The sequence below is a fragment of the Adiantum capillus-veneris genome, chromosome 28 (assembly GCF_014529385.1).
Source record: "Adiantum capillus-veneris isolate H3 chromosome 28, ASM1452938v2, whole genome shotgun sequence".
Lineage (NCBI taxonomy): Eukaryota > Viridiplantae > Streptophyta > Polypodiopsida > Polypodiales > Pteridaceae > Adiantum > Adiantum capillus-veneris.
The window spans coordinates 87,412,645-87,433,198 of NC_140958.1; the positions used below are offsets into that span (position 1 = coordinate 87,412,645).

At 40.9% G+C, this 20,554-nt stretch overlaps 1 protein-coding gene and 1 pseudogene across 5 annotated transcripts in view; both read left to right on the top strand.

Moving 5' to 3' along the window:
* Positions 1-13,446, top strand: part of LOC147420831 (uncharacterized) — a 52,480-nt gene extending 39,034 nt beyond the window's left edge. Inside the window, exon 3 of one of the 5 annotated variants that reach the window (XM_086504303.1) lies at positions 13,081-13,446. The gene's annotated coding sequence lies outside the window, so the exon portion shown is untranslated. Of the gene's footprint in view, positions 1-2,119; positions 2,444-2,813; positions 2,990-9,043; positions 9,650-13,074 lie in introns of those variants that run through there. The other 4 variants (XM_086504304.1, XM_086504305.1, XM_086504300.1 and 1 more) reach the window with 4 other exon arrangements.
* On the top strand, positions 11,700-13,052 carry LOC147420832 (short-chain dehydrogenase/reductase SDRA pseudogene; annotated as a pseudogene).
* Positions 13,447-20,554: the final 7,108 nt, after the last annotated feature.

Here is a 20,554-nt window from a genome sequence, read left to right on the forward strand (position 1 = left end):
TCTGATTCAGAGTCTTTTTGGGGCACTGTCTCAGCAGCATGAGTGCAAGTGGATTTTGCCAAGATAGACACTATCCGTGATTGGCCCGATTTGAAGAATGTGGTCGTACTACAGGCGGTTCATATGAAAGTTTGCAGAGTTTGCTTCCCCTTTGTATATCTTGATACAAAAAGGAGTCCCTTTCTCGTGGGGATCCACAGAGGTGACTGCCTTTCAGACATTGAAAGAGAAATTGACTACGGGACCAGTTTTGACTTTGCCGGACTTGCACAAGTCAATTTGAAGTATATTGTGATGCTTGTGGTCGTAGTTTGGGTGCGGTCTTCATGCAAGAAGGCCATGTCATTGCTTACGAGAGCCGATTGTTCTCTACGCCGGAGATGACAACACAAATATATGAGAGTGTCCAAGTCTGTTACAATGTGTGTGTGTAGTGGCCCACTTTTATTGTGAGCCATGGGTGCTTCTCTTCCCATATTTTAATAGGAAGACTCTAGGGACTTGATGGAGTGTGTGTGTGTGTGTGTGTGTGTGTGTGTGTGTGTGTGTGTGTGTGTGTGAATGCCCAACCACACCCCCAAAATGTCCTAGTAGCGCACTAGGGTGAGAAGGAAAAGAAGATTGTCTCTTTAGAGGAGATGAACAATCTAATCCTTGATGCACCATCCTTATGCATGCCCTTGTGCAAGCATTGAGTTTTGCCATGTGCAAGGAAGGCATTATCCACTACAACCTCTATCCTTGGATTATAATGACAAATTTTACAAAGGAAGGCATACCACAAGTGGATATCACTGACAGAGGATTATCATTACAAATTGGGTAGAGCAAAGAAAGACCAAAGAGGAAACCAAGAAGGAGCGCATCAAAAGATCTTGGAGATGAGATGAGCTCTTAAATGTCAACTCACCGTGCCCTTATACAAAATGTACCAATGCTTATGCCCTACTCTAGTGGCTATACACTTTTGGTTTATTTTGTGAAGAGTTTGTAAAACAATATGGTGTTGATTCCATTGCATATGCTGATATATTAATATCTAGTGCTCCCAAGTGCAGCAGCATGATGGGTGCCGATAGAGCATAAACCTTCCTCTACATAAAATTCAAGAACGGAAGCATAGAATTTGTAAGAGGTCAGTTTGGAGATATAATTAAGCTATTTAATGTTGACGGGTATGTAATGTAGTACCTTTTGAGCATCATTTCCAACAACAGCTTGAAACAAGCCCCCCAAGGTGATGGTTGCAACGTAGTTGCACCAGTATATGAATTCCATGCAACAAAGCGGCATGCACTATTCCATTTGCTGGCGCCACATGTGAGTAGCAACATCAGTTGCAGGAGCAAGCTCAACATGACGGACATCGATATCCGCCATTTGCTCAATGCAGCAACAACGTATTGCTCGTCTAGTTGAATGCTGCTCCTCATTCTCTTCTTGCTACCTTCACTTACTTCCCACTCTCTTGCGATAGTAGCTAGGTGAGATTGCCCTTAGTCTCACTGACGGATGAGTGGCGAGGGTAACACTAATGTGGTTCGCTTCAAATTGATGGTAATGGCATATGAAATCAGCCTTCTACTCTGCACCTTGCCTTGCATGTTAAAGGCACCTACAACATGCCGCAACAAAAGCCTGTTGCTTGTCTTGCCCCTCTAGCAAGTAGCACATTACCTAAAATAATTTTGTCGAGAGACGCAACCAACAACATCAAGGAACAAATTAGTCGGGTTGTAGCGTTGTTCTAATTTATAGAGTAGAGTAAGTATTCAACTCACCAAGACAATGCAACTACTTCGACGTTGGTCACGCCTATCAAAGCTCCATGTGCCTGCAGTCGCATTAACAACCCTTCAATCCTCCAATTAGTGGCCACACTTTCCCATCACTGTCAAACTCGTATTGGGAGGACTCATCATTTTCAAACACTTCACCAGGACACCAGATCGAGGGGACTTGCATTTCTTGCACGAGAGAGAGAGAGAGAGAGAGAGAGAGAGAGAGAGAGAGAGAGAGAGAGGACAAAGCAGCGAGAGATACAGATGATCGTCATCGCCAAGCTTGAGAGAGAAAAAGAGAGAGATGAGAGAGAGCACTAATTGGAGCAAGCTTGTAGGTGGGTAGGTGAAGCTTAAAGTAAAGGAGTCACTACGATGGTGAGTGAGTGGTCACGTGGACATGTATGGTGATTTGAATATTTTGGGCTAGGATGTAGCCCTTCATCTTGAGATCTGGCTCACTGACTTGAAGTTGGGAAATGTAGACACCTGTAAATGCGACCCCCGTTGTCGTTATATGATAAATATAGATTTTGGGCTAGGATGGAGCCGTTCTCCTGGGGATCTTGCTCACTGGCTTGAACTTTGAAATGTCGCCACTTGTAAAGGCTACAATAAATATAGATATAAGTATAATCTAGCTCACATAAAATTGAAAGGTATTCCTAATGGTTTCAAAAAAATTAAAAGGTATTCCTAATTTAAAGATTCTCCTCAAAAACAAAGAAAATGATGCGTTAATCTATAACACGTAACGACAGACAATGACGAAGTACATAGATTTGCAACAATAATACCTAAGAAGGATGAATACAACATTGAGAGAGAGAGAGAGAGAGAGAGAGAGAGAGAGAGAGAGAGAGGAAAATGCTAAAGAGAACATAGAAGAAAACGCTAAGGGAAAATGAAAGAGAAGAGAAACGCCTATTTATATAGACACAAAAAGTCTTTTGACTTTCCATCTTCATTTGTCATTTGACTTTCCACCTTTATTTGTCTTTTGACTTTCCATCTTCTTTTGTCTTTTTGTAGAACCCAGAGGAGATTGAATGCCGGATCTTCCTCTTATCTCAAAGAACATCTTATCTTATCTTTGTGTCAATTAAAAATTGGACAGTTCTTAAGTATCTTCTCTATTCTTAAATTAAAACATGTTTCTCTCTCTCTCTCTCTCTCTCTCTCTCTCTCTCTCTCTCAGCTCGTCGAAACCTAAGCTTCATCTTTTGCTCTTCAAAACCTTCATTCTCTGCAAGTCTTCCCTATGCGAGGACGGCCCTATAGGGGGCGTTAACGCATGAGCTTAGTGTTGGGTTAAAGGCTTAAATAACTCCTTTTTGTACATTTTTATACTTTGTTCATGTTCATATTGAACCTGGACACATTTTTTTAAAGTCACTTATAATAAAAGTGGAAAAATTCAAAACTCACTTATTGAGTTTTCCTAAAAAACGTGAGCTCTCTCTCTCTCTCTCTCTCTCTCTCTCTCTGCTTCGATCCCTACAGCTTCCTCTCTGCTGCACTCCGCTTCTTGCTTCTTGTCCCAATCCTGCACTACATCGCGACGCGCACCTATTTTTACCTTCTGCTTCGCACTTTCAACTAGTATCAGAGCCCTAGGGTTTCAAAACAGCCCTGCGTAGTCTGTTGGACAGCGAGTTAAAATTGCTCTCCCGCGATCAATCTCGCTTCCATCGCGAAGTCCCTTGCTTCCGGAGTCAGAAAGGTCACCAAAACTATCAAAATAGTCCAAAACAAGCTTTTTTTAAGGTCAGAACAAGTGATTTACAGGTTATAACAGGTCAAAACAGCAATATGCAGGTGTACCAAAGTTGTGGGATCACATGTATTGATGTTTGTCGCGACAAATTGAGTGAAAAGCTGAGTACAGGTGCTTGAAATTGCACTTTTCAGTTGAAAATTTCAGATTTGGACAGTTTTATGTAAAGAAATTGTGGTCTATCGTATGCAAAGTCTTGTGGTTGCTCCTATTTGCTGAAATTTTCAGCCTATCGCATCTCTCTTGTATACACACTTGTGGTTGAATTAAAATGGCTTCTTCCTCTTCTGCATGTGACTCTAAAAGTTTGATGGAAATCAAACGGTTCGATGGTCAAGGCTTCGACCTCTGGCAAGAACGCATGGAAGGTATCTTTTTCTTAAAGGATTGTGAAGATGCACTGGAAGAGAATAAGCCCCCAGGTTTGTCTGACGAAGAGTGGGCCAGGTTGAATAAGAAGGCTATGGCCAAAATGGTTATTAATGATGACATTTTGACGGACATCAAGCGTTTGGACTCTGCTTATGCAATATGGCAAAATCTAAAGTCCAATTATGAAAACACCACGCTTGTGAACCAGGTGCATTTGATGTGAAAGTTGGTGAATATGCAGCTTGATGACTCGAAGTTAGCTTCTGAGCATTTGAGTACTTTTATAGGTGTGTTGAGTCAGTTGTAGGACAGTAGGCTTCAACAATTCGATGATAAGCTGAAAGCTATTTTCTTGCTTATGATATTGCCAGATACTTGGGAAACCTTGGTTGTCTCCTTGAGCAACAGTCCCATCCTCACGTATGACGGTGTGAGAGGGTCTATTCTCAATGAAGAGATCAGACGCAAGTCTAGTGGGGAAGGTGGCAATTCTGCCTACAGTGCAAGAGGTAGAAATCAAAAGCGTGATGCGGGCAACATGACTCAAAATAGAAGTAAGAGCAAGACAAAGGATAAGGATGTCACTTGTCATCAATGTGGCAGAAAGGGTCACAAGAAACCCGATTGCAGGTATTTCAAGAAAGAGAAGGAAAGGAAGAAGGAAACGCAAGATAAGAAGAAGAAAGGGGAAAAATCAGCAGGTGATTCCTCCAGGGATGCTGAAAATGCAAATGTATCCTCTGGTGTGGTCATTGAGTAGTCGTCAGACGTTGAGGAAATCTTGGTTGCGTCTTCATGTCCCTGGTGATAGCTAATGCAGAAGACATGCTTATCTCAAAGAAAGATATCATTGATGCATTGCTCAGTGCTAATGATGGCCTATCCCAATAATGGATAGTGGATTCTAGTGCTTCATTCCATGTGATTCCATCTTTGGAGTGTTTTGCTACATATGGTGCATGCAATTATGGCAAGGTGTACCTTGGTGTTAATTTTGCTTGCAATATTGAGGGAATGGGTACTATGCGTTTGGCTCTTAACAATGGTCAAGAGCTTGTGTTGAATGATGTCAGGTTTGTACCAGGCATTAAGAAAAGTTTGCTACCTGTTGGCCAGTTAGATGCACATGGTTATACTACCATCTTTGCTGGGGGTTCATGGAAGTTGCTTAAGGGCTCTATGCTTGTTGCAAAAGGGTCTAAAAGAGGTACTTTGTACTATCTTCGATGCAAAGCTTTGCCTGGCAAATTTCTTGCTGTTGCTGAAGTTGCTTCACACACGGAATTGTGGCATAAGAGACTTGGCTATATGAGCCAAAAGGGTATTGATGTGCTTTCCTCTCTGAAGAGGGTTGATGTAAAAGGCAAAAACTTGGATTTCTATAACGATTGTCTTTATGGAAAGCAAAAGAGATCTTATTACTTTGGTGTCTCTCGTAAAGCTAACCCTCTTGATCTTATTCTCTCCAATGTATGTACTATGCCTGTTAAGTCTTTTGGATGTGCGTTACATTCATTGATGACTGTACTAGGAAAGGATGGGTGCATTTGTTGAAAAGTAAAAGTGAGACTTTTAATGCTTTTAAGAAGTTTCATGCTTTTGTCACTACGCGAAAGAGTACTAAGCTTAAATGTCTCAGATCTGATAATGGAGGAGAGTATGTATCTACTGTATTTTAGCATTTTTGTGATGAAAACGGGATTAAAAGGGAGTTGATAGCCCCTTATAATCCATCTTCTAATGGTGTGGTTGAGAGGTATAATCGTACTTTATGCGAGAGAGTGCGTTGCATGTTGTCCACCGCTAATCTTTCCCAAGAGTTTTGGGGAGAGGCATTGAAAACTGCAGTTCATATTTACAATCTCTCTCCTAATAGTACGCTGAAAAATGACATTCCAGAGGAGGTTTGGTCTGGCAAACCTGGCTCTTATGATCATTTGAGAGTTTTTGGCTGCGAAACTTTTGTTCATGTACGCAATGACTTGAGAACAAAGCTGATAAGTCCATTAAAGGAGTCTTCTTAGGTTATGGGGAAGAAGGTGAAATGGGCTATAGAGTGTGGTTACCACAGTTTAGAAAGGTAATACGCAGCCAAGATGTAGTGTTCAATGAGGCAAAATTGCTTAATAATGCTACAAAATCTAATGCTGACAAGAAAACAATCAGACTTCAGCCTTCCGTGCCACCCATTGATGTTGAAAAAGAGTCTCACCATTACCGCAAGCTGAAATTGATAATCAGCCGGTTTACCTTGAGCCAAAAGAGGTAGGACATGATTTTGATGCCCCCTAATAAGGATGGACAACCACGTGAATTGGCTGAAAATGATTTTCAGCAGCATGATAGAGCTGAAAATGAGTTGCCTTATGATGTAGAACCATTGCTTGAGAATGTAGATCATTGGGTACGCAGGTCAACTCGTTTGAGAAGGCAACCGACAGAGATTTAACCCCTATTTGGATCATGTAATGTTGACAGATGAGGGTGAACCTCTTACATATAAAGAGGCCAAATCACGTGAGTCTAGCAGTAAGTGGGAGCTTGCGATGCAAGAGGAAATGAAATCCTTGTATGCAAATGATACTTGGGATCTTGTGCCATTGCCTAAAGGGAGAAAGGCCTTTCCTAACAAATTGGTATACAAGATTACGATAGTGGATAAAAAACCCAAGTACAAGGCAAGATTGGTTGCAAAAGGATATGCACAGAAAGAAGAAATTGATTTTCAAAAAATCTTTTCTCCTGTTGTAAAGCTTACAACTTTACGTGTCCTTTTTGCTCTCGTTGCGGTGCTTGATTTGGAATTGAATCAAATGGATGTAAAGACAACATTTTTGCATGGTGACATTGAAGAGGACATATACATGAAACAACCTGAAGGTTTTGTAGTTCGTACACGCGAGGAACTTGTATCCAAACTGAAAAGGGCTCTGTATGGTTTGAGACAATCATCACGACAGTGGTATAAGAAGTTTGACACTTTTATGCTGTCTCAAGGCTTTAAACGCAGCCATGCAGATCATTGTTTGTATACGAAAAGGGATGAAGATGGTAGTCCCATCATACTTGTTCTCTATGTTGATGAAATAATGCTTGCCGGGAAACATAAGACTAGTCTTGATGCTCTGAAACGTAAGCTAAATTCAGCATTTGCTATGAAGGATTTGGGTGATGTAGAGTATATTTTGGGCATGCGTGTTAAAAGAGATAGAAAGCTAAAATTGTTGTTTTTATCTCAAGAAAGGTACATTGTAAAAGTACTTGACATATTTAATATGGCTCATGCTAAGTCTCTTGGGGTACCTTTACCTCCATACACTAAGCTTAGTGAAAGGTACACACTCAAAGTGTATCTGTTATGGCAAAAGTGACTTAAAGTTGCAGGGGTATTGTGATGTAGACATGGCAGGTAACATGGATACCAATAAATCCACCAATGGAGATGTATTTGCCATTGTTGGTGGTGTTCTAGGTTACAGAAAATTGTGGCATTGAGTACTACTGAGACTGAATTTATTTCAGCCACAGAGGCTTCAAAAGAGGCCATTTGGTTGGGTAGACTTGCAAAAGAATTTGGCATGCATGCTCATATACCCGTGTTGGGTTGTGATACCCAGAGTGCTGTCTATTTAGCCAAAAATGCCATGTTTCATGCGCGTACCAAACACATAGATGTGCGGTACCCCTTCATACGACAAGTATTGGAGGATGGTCTAGTCACCTTGACTAAGATCCATACACAGGTTAACCCTGCAGATGTTCTCACCAAGAGTTTTGCTAAGGCTCAACATGAGCATTTCATACAGCTGGTGGGAGTTGGTTAACATAAAGGCGCCATTTATGCCTTTAAGTGGGAGGTTGTTGGGTTAAAGGTGTAAATATCCCCTTTTTGTACATTTTTATACTTTGTCCAGGTTCCTGGACACATTTGTTTAAAGTCACTTATAATAAAAGTGGGAAAACCCAAAACTCACTTATTGAGTTTTCCCCAAAAACGTGAGCACTCTCTCTCTCTCCCTGCTTCGATCCCTAGTGCTTCCTCTCTGCTGCACTCTGCCTCCTGCTTCTTGCCCCAATCCTGCACTACATCGTGACGCGCACCTGTCGGTAGCTTCTGCTTCGCGCTTTCACCTTCCCCCATGCCCAAGCCTGCCCGACTCTGTTGCGACCTGCTCGTCAGTGGTATAAGGTCAATTTGGTTCAAGAGACTCTTTCTCTCTCCTCTCTCTCAACCCGTCGAAACCTAAGCTTGAACACTTGGACCAATAAAATCATCGTGAGCAGCTGTTGGCAGAGAAGGTCTATTGTAAATGAAATGAAAGCATGAACACTTGTCTATTCCTTCAATTACATGGCCATTTGCTACTTTGAATGCCTTTGCACACAATCACACAACATGTTTTCATTAGTTGGAATGCACATAACAACCTTTTTGCATTTCCCTGTGTACTAAAAGCATGTTCACGTTTGCTTTTACTTAAAAAAGATAACAATGGGCATGAGTGGTACTTGAGAACAGCAACACTTGCTCTTCTAAAAATTGAAAACATATCTATCTTGCAAGCTGAGAGGATTCTTTAGATTTTAAAGCCTTTAAATAGTTTCTAAGGAAAGAGAATGTTCACATCCACAACAATTCCCAATCATTCCAAGGTTGGAGATCAATGCAATCACATAAACAAAAGATGATGAGGTCTCTAAGGTGAGATGCTTCCTCTATGACGTGAGGTATTGTGAGTGAGTAGGAATAGGGATGGCAACACACCATCTACCTTTGTCCTTCTACCTATATATACACACAGAAGACCATGCCTCTCTCTCTCGCTCTCTCTCTCTCTCTCTCTCTCACACACACACACACACACACACACACACACACACACACACACACAAACACACAAAAGACTAAGAAGCTACTTGTGCTAATGTGCCAAAACTCGCAAAATCCATCTCTCTCTCTCTCTCTCTCTATCTATCCACATCAGCAGCAACTGAAATATGTATCACACATAAATGTAGCTTGAGACCAACATTGATGGCGATAGCAAAATGTGGATTTACATGCTGAGGGAGGTTATGATAATGATAACAATACTATCTTCTCTATTGGCAGAGCACGAATCGGTGAGGCAGAGCTAAAGCAATGAAGTTGATATTGGGGTGAAGGCCGAGGATAAGTGAGTAGTGGCCAGTTGAGCCAGCTCAGCACATGGGGGGAGAGAGAGAGAGAGAGAGAGAGAGAGAGAGAGGGAGCGCATCCGGTGCAAGTTGCAACCCACGCCTCTATTGTGCATTCATGAGAGATCTATCCCACACCTATTTTGTTGCACTCTTGTCGCGCCTGTGAAGAGAAGTTGCGCTTCTCTCTAGGCCTATATTATGCACCAACACGAATTCTCTCCCTTTGTGCTTTCGTTGGCTGTCTCGCTTGTTGCGAGGCACACTGGTCGGAGCAAGGAGAATACGCCACGTGTCCGAGGAAAAGGGCCAAAATCCCTTCCCCCATTATATATAGTGTAGTGGAAATTGATAATTGTTTATTTATTGTAGCTGACTGGTGGCAAAAGCTAAGGCTAGGCGAGGATATCACATTTTGTATACATTTATTATTCAAGTGCTCATTATGAGCTATGGCTGTTTATGCCCAACCAATGTGTATTCATTTTTTAGCATTGAAGAATCTATGAATAAATACATGCAAGAGGAAAATATTGACTCTTGCAGGTGTGTGTGTGTGTGTTGCACCCAACGTCTGTGTTATTCTTCTCTTCTCTCCTCTTTTCTCTCTCGCCGTGCCGGTGTAGCACTATGCTCTAGGAGGTGCACCTACACGCTCTCTCTCAATCTATCTTGCTCTCTGTCTCTCTCTATTCACGTATAGCTCTGATTATGTGCAAGTGTGATTAGTAGGTATGTAAATCTGTTGTTTTATGCCGTGAAGTATGTTGTTTTCAGTATTTTGCAGGACCTTCAGTGCCTCTGTTGGTAGCATATATATACTATATATAGTATAGAAACTTCATAAAATTTATTTCACTAGTGTTTTATTATTTTTTTATGTTATTAAATTTACATTTTTGTATGAAAAAAGCACTAAAATGTTTTCTTTTTTTCTAAATATAAATTTCATTGATTTTACTTTACTTCTTTCTCATTTTTTTTAATTTCAAAATGTTGATATGCAATGTGGACTTTTTACATTATTTAAGTGGGGCTCTTTGTAATATATAAACTACTTGTGATTATATATGTATAATAGATTACATATTCAATATTAAAACTTCTATGTGATTATTGGCACGTATTTAAACTCTCTCTTCCTCATCTCCCCTTAACTTAGCAAGCCTTCGTATCTCCTCACCTTGTTAAAATAGATTTTTACATATATCTTTCTCACACTTTATTAATTGCTCACTCTCTCAATCAAGTCATCTCCTAAAATAGATTAGTTATAGAGTGAGATGGTCATTGACAAGATGAGTGTCATAGTGATTTGGTTGTACATCATACAAAAAAGGTAAACTGAGCAAGTGAAAAACGCCCTTAAAGTTCAAAGTCTTATCTTCTCAAATACAATGACTAGTGACTGTAGTGTGATAAGGGTCATGGGATATGGCTATGGCCAAGATCGCTCACATAGTGCATTGGTTAGAAAAGCTCTCTTTCATAATTATATAATCTCAATTCCCAAGGTCTTAATGCAATATATGGGTCATGGATACATATTTGTGCGGATGCCTATTTTTTTCAAAGAGTACTCTTATCTTTAAATCTAGTGACATGCATATTCTTTAAGGCTCTTTGCATGGCATATGAGATAGAGCAAGCTATACTGTAAGGAGGGGATGCTTTTAGAACCATTTTATCAAGGTATTGTGAGAATGTATAAGCAAACAATTAATCTATACTCTATAGAAAAGGGGAAGGATCCGGTCCCCTCCCCACACACGTGTCCATCTCTGCGCTCCTACACACACACACACACACACACACACACACACACACACACACACACACACACACAGAGAATTTATCCGGCTGATCCGGTTGAGAGGTTGAATTGAAGGAGTAAACGCCTCCTTTATTTCGCACAAGCTCCTACAAGTTGCAATAGAGAGGCAGACAAAGAGCTCTGCGAGCTCGAGAGAGAGTAAAGCTCTGCAAGCTGAATGAGAGAGGGAGAGAGAAAGCTCTGCAAGCTCTATGGCCTCCTATGCTGCGAGCTAAATGAGAGAGGTAGAGAGAAATCTCTATGAACGCTGTGGCCTCCTGCGCTACGAGCTGAGAGAGAGAGAGAGAGAGAGAGAGAGAGAGAGAGAGAGAGAGAGAGAGAGAGAGAGAGAGAGCACAAACTATGACGGATGAGGTAACTCAGGGGCAGAACAGTGCGCATCAATAGGTAATCTTCAACAAGGTGCATGCAGCTCACATCCACTACGAGGTCAACGATCGATGCATGGCTATGGCAAGCAAAGAGGAAGAAGGGAGAGGTTTGGAGCCAACCTTGCCCTTCTTCCTCTTTCCGTGTCATAGCCGTGCATCGATTGTTCACCTCGTAGTGGATGTGAGCTGCATGCACCTTGTTGAAGATTACCTATTGTTGCGCACTGCTCTGCTCATGAGTTACCTCATCTGTCGTAGATTTGACTCCCTCCCTATGTCGTTCAACTTGTAAAGTTTGAGCTCTCTCTCTCTCTCTCTCTCTCTCTCTCTCTCCCCCCCCCCCCCCCCCCCCCCCCCCCCCCCCCCCCAAAAAAAAAAAAAAAAAAGGAGGAGGCTGATTTTTGTTACTTGAGAAATCCCCTCAAAACGCCCAAATGGTTTAGATTCTGAGGGCAAATACAACCCTGATTACGAAGCTGGCTCGAAGACGACTGTATTCAACCGATCTCTATGACCTCAGGTATGCCATTTTGCTATCATGTTGGTGTGTTAGTGTTAGTGTTAGTGTGTGCGTGTGCGCGCGCTACACGTGCATGGACCATCTCCACGTCACCAACCTCTCACTACATGATTTTGATCATATCAATTGTAATATTCACAACTATTGACTAAACACAACTTTGTTAGAAACACCACACACACACACACACACACACACACACACACACACACACACACACACACACACACACACACACACACACACACATGAGAGATAGAGAGTTGCAATGAGCTACATAATAGAGTTCTATTTTGCAATCCATGGCTATGCTAGAGAGCTCAAGGGCAAGGTGTTGTGGTGATTGCCATCATGCGAGGCATTGGCTACATCATTTCCCGTCGGCTTAGTCTTGAAGGAGATTTTGTTGTCATCTTCTCTTGAAAGCAGAATAATGTTGATGAGGCCATACAATCACTGAAAGAGTTGGGTATCGATGTGTTGGGGGTGGCATGTCATGTCAAGAATGCCGCTCACAGGAAGAATCTTATCAAGAATGTTGTTGATAAATTTGGGCGATTGGATATCTTTGTGTCAAATGCAACAATGAGTCCTTCAATAGATCATGTTCTCAGCATCTTAGAGGGAGCATTGGACAAGTTATGGGATATCAATGTAAATGCGATCATTCTTCTCATACAGAAGACAACTCCACACTTAGAAGAAGGCGGTTTGGTAATTCTTATCTCTTCTATAGCTGGCTACAATCCTCATGGAAATCTTGCAATGTATGGTGTCATGACAAAGATTGCCTTATTTGGTTCCAACCAAGGCCCTCGCCGTGGAGCTTGCACCCAATGTCTGAATCAATTGTGTCACTCTTGGCTTGTGCACACACGTCTCAGATTTCATATTTCAACACAAAGCGACGAAAGAGGAAGTGAAATCACACACTTTGCTAGCTAGATTTGGTAAGGCCGATGATATGACTGCAATTGTGACCTTCTTAGTTTTGGATATGGGGCGTATATTGTTGGTGAAGTTTTACCAATCAATGGCAGTATACCATCTAGGTTGTAAATCGTTTAGGAATTCATTGCTACATGCAGATTTTCTGTTAATCGAGTGTTCAGATAAATTCTCAATTTGACAAGTTCTTTGAAAAATCGAAAGAGAGAGAGAGAGAGAGAGAGAGAGAGAGAGAGAGAGAGAGAGAGAGAGAGAGAGAGAGAGAGAGAGAGAGAGAGATGCAAGGTCACCAGGTGCAGTCAATCAAAGTCGTGGAAGAAGAAAGACGGCAGGGATATGCATGTAAGCAGACTCAGCCGCCTTCGATATGGTGCAGCCAGTTAGCATGCATGGCACATGCAGGCTTGAGTGTGAACGCCTCGAGCTGCTGTTAGGTTTGAGTGCGCATAAAACAAGAGAATAAATCTTCAATACAATTACACAATTCAAGATTACTTGTACCCAATCAAGGATTGTGACCCCCTTATGCATCCAATTCCATATATAAAAGCTATTTTCACCCAATTAAGGATTATAGCTCTCATATTGTGCAGTGAAAATGTATATCAACTCAAACTTATGATGGTGTAAAATGCAAGACTTTAAGGATCTTTATATACCCAGTACACTAGTACAGAGCATCCGACCCTTGACTATCAACTTGTTGTTTAAATATAATCATCCTCTAAAACCAACTTCGGCCCTTTTATGGACCAGTAGCTTTGTCGCAATGAGCACAACTGTGTAAAGTTTCAATTATTCTGGCTTCGTATCTTTGTTTTCAGCGAAAATCATTAGGGAAAATATGAATCCCAAAGAGGCCTTGTAAGAGCAACCAATCGGATTTCAATCAACAATAAAACATAAAAGGAGAGGCATGGATAGCCCATATCTACATACCTCAAAATTATACCATGTAACATATCTATGGAAAGAGCTCCGCAATGCGATTAAAATACACTATTGTGCAAAAAATTTGAAGTTAAAATGCTCAGATTATAGAAATTTGGAAAAATAAAAAAATTGGTGAGAGGACCGTGGCCACAACCCCTTCTCATTGGTGTAGAGAGTATGTTCTCAAAGCATTTTTGACCCTAAAGGGCCCTTATGGGGTTCATATTTTTTCTTATTTAAATATTTTTAGGAGTGGTTACAATATGAAGAGTCACGCTCATCCCAGAAAAAGGACATGTGACTCTATAACCTTAGATCGATTCAAAAGGAGATAATTGTACCCGGCACTCGGATAAACTCCCCAAGGAATTGCCTTATGCCAAAGTTAGAAGAGGTTTTACTATATTTAGCCCGTCGACATTTTTCATTTTTTCGGCGGGTCCATCGGGAAAACTATAAAGCTCAATGAGTCCACATGGAAAATGAAAAAACTCGACAAGCTTACCAGCTCTATTGGTTTTTGCAGGTCACCATCAAAATCACGTTAACAACTAACGTGATCACGTCTTTTTCATGTGTAATTACTTGCATTATTAATGTAATCACACGATCGTGATCACATGAGTGAAATCCCTGTATGCATCTCAACTTGCAGGCATGCATTGCTTTACATAGGGAGTGCATTATGTATTATGAAAGATTGTTAGTGCACGAGATAGCCAATCATAGATATTATTTCTTTCAATTGTATATTGCAAATAATTATCATCATTTCAATGTAGAAGTTGATTATTCTTTGTAGTATGTGAAAATAGATGTGTCTTATTGTTTGCAAATCGGAGAGGGAGTATAATTGATTCTCAAATTTATAATTACATTGACAAATTCATAGCATTGATGTATGCATAATGCGAGGTAGAGAGTGCATCGCAATGTGTATGTTTGCTCACAACATATGTGGTTGATATGTGGATTGACAAGAGTGCATTTCAAATCGCATTGTGTAGATTTTATTTCTTTCTTAGTGATTATTTTTCTAATATATATTGAAAGGTAAAAAAATGTTTTTAAAACTCAACATCTAGTTCTTATGCCTTTAGTATTAAATTGAAAGCAATGGAGCAAAATGTCGGCACAAGTGGTACGAAGAAGGCAAAGAACAAATAAGCCCCTAGCAAAGAGTGGGATTATGCTCACAACATACGCGCTCGATATATGAAGTACCGCAAAATTAGGTGGGGCACCACGTATTAGGAACCATTTGCCTTACAAAGAATTGTAAGAAATCTGATCATCCTCAGGCGACTGCAATTGCAAAGTGTTTGAGAGAAAAGCTCGCCAAATAGGGTGGCAAGAGACAACGGGTACATAAATCTGCTATGTATGCATGTCAAGAAGAGTAGACAAAGTCAAATATCAACTCTCCTAATCCAATTTTGCCACCAACTAACCATGTAGAATAGTCTGCGCAAGGAGAGGAAATGCCAAGCAGTGTTCCTTTATGAGCCACAATGAAGGTGGGCTTGGAAAAATGCATAAAAAATAATTGCATCCGACAAAGCTTTCGAATACAGTCACTAGAAGAAGCACAAACTTCACTCACCAAAGAATGTTTTTCACTGGGAGTGCTCTAGTCATGGTAGACAACAATCATTGGAAACATGCATGGAAGAAAATCGATGAGTTCGGCCTAGGATTTTCAGTCCCTTTGTAGTATCACACAATACGAAATGATCTCTTGGACAGATGTTACATCGAATTCAAAGAGAGTGTTTCCAAAATAATACTTGAGAATATGTCACTTTCAAAATGCACAATTGTGAGTGATGGTTGGTCTAATGTTCAAAGAAAACCACTAATCAATGTGATGTTGGTTTGTCCACGGGAAGAAACGTTCATAAAAGTGGTTGTAGTTTTGATGCAATTAAAAGTGGCAAATACATTGCTAAGGTGCTGATTAATGTAATTAAAGAAATTGGTGTTGAACATGTTGTTCAAGTAGTCATGGACAATGCAAAGAACTGTAATCATAAATAGCAATTCATACTTACTAGCTTAAATTTTATAAATCTACCATTTATAATAAGGGGTGAAAAAAAAGGTTTCTTTTTTAGTACCATATCTCTCTCTCTCTCTCTCTCTCTCTCTCACACACACACACACACACACACACACACACACACACACACAATGCTCACCCTTTGCCTTTGGAAGGCCACTATGAAGACTTCACCTTATTTAAAATGTGATCAAATTTCACATTTCTCCCACATTATCTATTTTTCTCTCTCCCTCCCTCTTTGGAATTCTCTCCTCCCTTTCTAATGCCCCCCCCCCCTCTCTCTCTCTCTCTCTCTCTCTCTCTCTCTCTCTCTCTCTCTTCTTTTGGTCGCATTATCTGTTTTTTTCCGCCATACTCACAATTGTGAGTTGAGAGAATTTATATTAGCTCCAAAGAATACAATTTACCACAAGCACTACATGTGCCTTGGGGAGACTAGGGTTCCAACAGAGGCCTGTATACCAGTAAAGATACAAAATCAACCTACCCTATTGAGTGTTCCAAGCATCTCTATGCATGAGTCCAATCTTTATCCTTATCCACTGACCCCCTTCTAGATCCAACACCATGGATGAGCTCAATGCTCATGCGTACAATATTATCAAAACAAGCTACCGCCAACTTGGCCTCAAATACCCAAAGATTCCCAGGTAGCAAGTTCTAGTAATCTGGGTGCACACCAAAATGACCTGGATTTGGAATCCACACCCCCCCAAGATCATGTCATCAGTAAAGAAAATTGTTTTCCAAGTTATCTGTACCTATTTGCACACCTTAGCGGCCAGCTCCCGTGAAGAAGCGCACATGATGAATAGATGAAGAGGGTCTTCGGAGTCTGACCTACAACCAGAGTAGGTGTCAGAGCCGAGCTCTCTAGTTTGCATCGTAATACCACTAGGCAAGGCTCCCCATAGCACCTTCTAGATGAATATCTTCATGTATTCTAGCCATTGAGTCTCCCAAATGCCCTTAACACTCTTTTGCCAACACGCTTCAGACCACTTTTTCTTCCAAATTTTGGTGAGTGGGATGAACTAATCTGCTTTGTATATCAGCACATTATATGTATTTTGAGTCTTGGGAAGCATGAACACTCTATCCTTCGGCCAATGTCATGCTCTCCAATCAATTTCTAATCCATTAATAGGTGGAGGTGAGACTGCCAACACTTCCAAGAGTCTATCGATTAGAAGCCTTTCGTACATATCCAAATTATGTTGCATCACTATAAGCTCCACATCCTTCTAGCAAAAGCTTCTATCATCCCAAAGATGAGAGAGTTTAGAAATTTCTTTGTTGTTTGCCAAGCATGCAACTTCCCTTCAGAAGGGCTCCAAGGAACCCTTCCCAAGTTTTGAGAGCTAGGGTGACCAATTGAGAGAGGATTCCCTGAAGTACCTGAAATTCTCTCTCCATTCCAGGGTTGAAGCTGCTTTGTTGCACTTTTATGCAAGATCCCCTATACACCCTCCAAGCTTCAGGAGTGCCCGAAAGGACTCCAAGATCTTGTGTTGCACTGTGGAATTCTTCCAATGTCCCGTTTTGAGGCAAGCTTTGCTTCCTTAATCATATCCCATGCCATAATAGCCCATTCCTCCTTTTGGTTCATCAATGACGTCACTAGTTTGGCACACAAAGCTTTTGCATGAACCATGGAGTCAATAATCCCAATTCCACCTCGACTCTTTGGTCTCACTACCCATTTCCATTTCCCCCATTGGCAAGGGGTTGAGGATTTTTTGTTGTTTTTCCACAAGAACCATTTGATAGGCTTCAAAAATTCTTTCCAATTGGATTTGCTCAGTTTTAGCAACGGTGATACAAATGAGATATACGGGATCATAAAAGCATTGACCATCGTGACTTTGCTATAGAAGGGGAGGAGCACAACCTTCCATCTTCTCATTTTTCTATTTATTTTGGTCAGGACCCAATCAAATCTTTGCTTATCCGTGATGATCACCCCAAGAGGAGCGCACATGTGCCAGAAAACACTGCCTTTGCCTATAAATTCCCCTGAACATTCCGTGGGGTCGAACGAGTCGCTTTCAGAGAGAGAAATCAATCTTGATTTCTCAATACTGCACATTGAGCCAGAAGCAAAAGCAAACAATTAAACAATATCAAGGGCTCTTCTTAGCACTTCTGAGTTGGCTTTAAGAAAGAGCAAAGAGTCATATGCAAACAACTTAGCAAGCAATTGTTTTTCTCCATGGAGTGATAGACCTTGAATTTCCCCTTTCCTGGCACTGTCCTTGAGTGCAGTCACCAGAGGGTGAGAGCCAATTTCAAAAAGCAACAGAGCAAGGGGGTAGCCTTTCTTGATCGAACACTTGACTTCAAACCCCCCCACTATCTTCTTGTCGAAGAGAAGCTCAGAGTAACTTCCTTCCCCGAGCGTGTGAACTATCATACACATTTTGGGTCCAAAGCCCAAAGCCTTCATAACAACCTCAATGTGAGACCAAGAGATTCTGGCGTAGGCCTTATTTAGATCAAGTTGAAGGAGAATACATTCTTGCTTGGTAAAAGAAGCGTACTCTATGCCAACCATGGCAACGAGGATGTTGTCATAGATCGATCGTCCTTTGATGAATCTGTGTTGGTGGGGGGTGATGATTCTGTTCAAGGTTGAAGCTAGTCTTGAGGTAACTACCTTAGCAATGATCTTGTACGCAATTATCATCATGGAGATACGCCACCAGTGCTTAAGCAGCGAGCAACAGACCAACTTGGGTATATGTTTGATCAATCCTCTTTTAAAGCTGGTGTGCAATTGCCCCTCCAAAAGATATTTGCTAGCTAGCTGTGACATTGGGATTTTGAGATCCTCCCAGAATTCTTCGAAGAATCTGGCAGTGAGTCCATCCCACCTAGGGGACTTTTCCTCCCCATTGCCTGCAACGCAGACCAACATTCATTGATAAAGATTGGTCTATCTAATGATTTTGCTTCAGTAGGGAGGATATCACACTTGACCATACCAAGTATATGGGCTCTAGCCTCTTCGACCCCCTGGGCAACATCCTCTGGTTGACCAATAATTTTATTGAGATGGTCAAGCGTGAGTGGCCATAGTGTTATACTATGGTTTTGTATGTTTTTTTCAAAACCCTAAAAGGACACTTTTATGTCCTGTTACATTACCAACCTAATGTTAATATGAGTTGAACACTAAGCCTAAAAAAGAAGCAAAGTACAATAGCACACAATGCAACTTGCAAGAATGTGCATTGAAAAAGTCCCTAGAATGGAGAGCGTATATACAATGCATAGGATGAAATACCTCCTAGTATGTAAAAGAAGCTCCGTGATAATCTTAAGTGTGATCACATGCAGTGCTACATTCTCTCTGGAGTGATAGTGTGAACAAGCCTTAGCACTATCTAACACATATATTAAATGAAGCCAACGCAGTCAGATCAACAATGGAGAAGTGCGAACACAAAACCAAAGGCGAACGCAGATGTCGAATGCAAAAAAGTAAACAAGGATAGAAAAAGTAAATGCGGACACAAAAAGTAAACAAAGACATGGAAAGAGGCGGGGCGGGGGGGGGGGACAACGACTAGCTTTATAACAATGTGAACTCACTTGGGTATCAACAAGCCTCTCGTACTTGCGTGGTTAGCTCAAAGGGCTTCCAACCTCGATGTCTTGGGTTCAAATCTTTGATCGTTGTTGTCGTTGACTAATTTTTGTGCCCTTCCTCCACCTCAAGATTCATGCACTTCAACTCCGATCATCGATCCCATTGCTTTGGGGTCATTAAGACTCCGTGTCAAATAGTTTCGTGGGTGAACAAGAGCTAATACTACTCTTGTATATGACAATGGCATGTCCTTTATAAATGATTTGACAAAGAAAGCAAGCTCAAAAACTTGTGGAAACATTATAGCTTTGTAGGAGAAAAGTTCCTATGTCAAAATGTTAACAAGGTTTTTTTTTTTTCAAAACACACAATTGTGAGCGATTGTATTATAAAGTCACCAACAGTAATGTTAACAAGGTTGTCTCACCAAGGCACATAGGCCAAACTAATCTCTCTTGCTGTACCGTCTCCCTAACATAGTGATAGTGATTATCAATGTTTGGAAAAACCAAAATGTAAACCTTACAATTTTTATTTTTATTGAGCACTCACAATAGTGAGTAGTATATCTATACTATCTGTAATGGGAGGAGAGGCATTCAAGCTCCCTTGCTGTGACACGTGGCTCAATTTCCTTCATCCAACTAGGTTTAGTGGTGTGCTTTGCAACCCAATGTTCACTGCGCTTAGAGAGAAAGAAAATTGCACAAAGAAAGAGAGGCAGTGGAGCTACCGGCCATGCTAGTATGCATAAAACATAGGAAAAAAAATTACATAAGTAGCCATGTTCAAAAAGAGCCATGGCATCACAGTAGCACAACCAAATGACAACCAATTCACGGCCTTTTACATGGAGACCTAACCAAAACCAGACTCATAGCTTCCCGAACATGGGAGCCAAGCTCAAACAAAAAAAAACCACCAAACCAGGAGCATTAGGGGAATTTTGAGGTCACTTTTGTGCCCTGTAAAAATATGTAGAGAGAGAATATATACTTTATTTAAAAAATAGTGAAATGTTTGTAAAAAGGTGAGTTTGCGTTCTTTTTACCTCCGCCGAAACATGTCATTGTCAAATCTTTCTAGGATCTTTAGTATTCTAAAAAATACTTCCTCCAAAACTATTGAAAATGTCAGTTCTGGCCCAAAATTCAAAATTTCCAAAAGTTGAAACAAACCTTTTCTG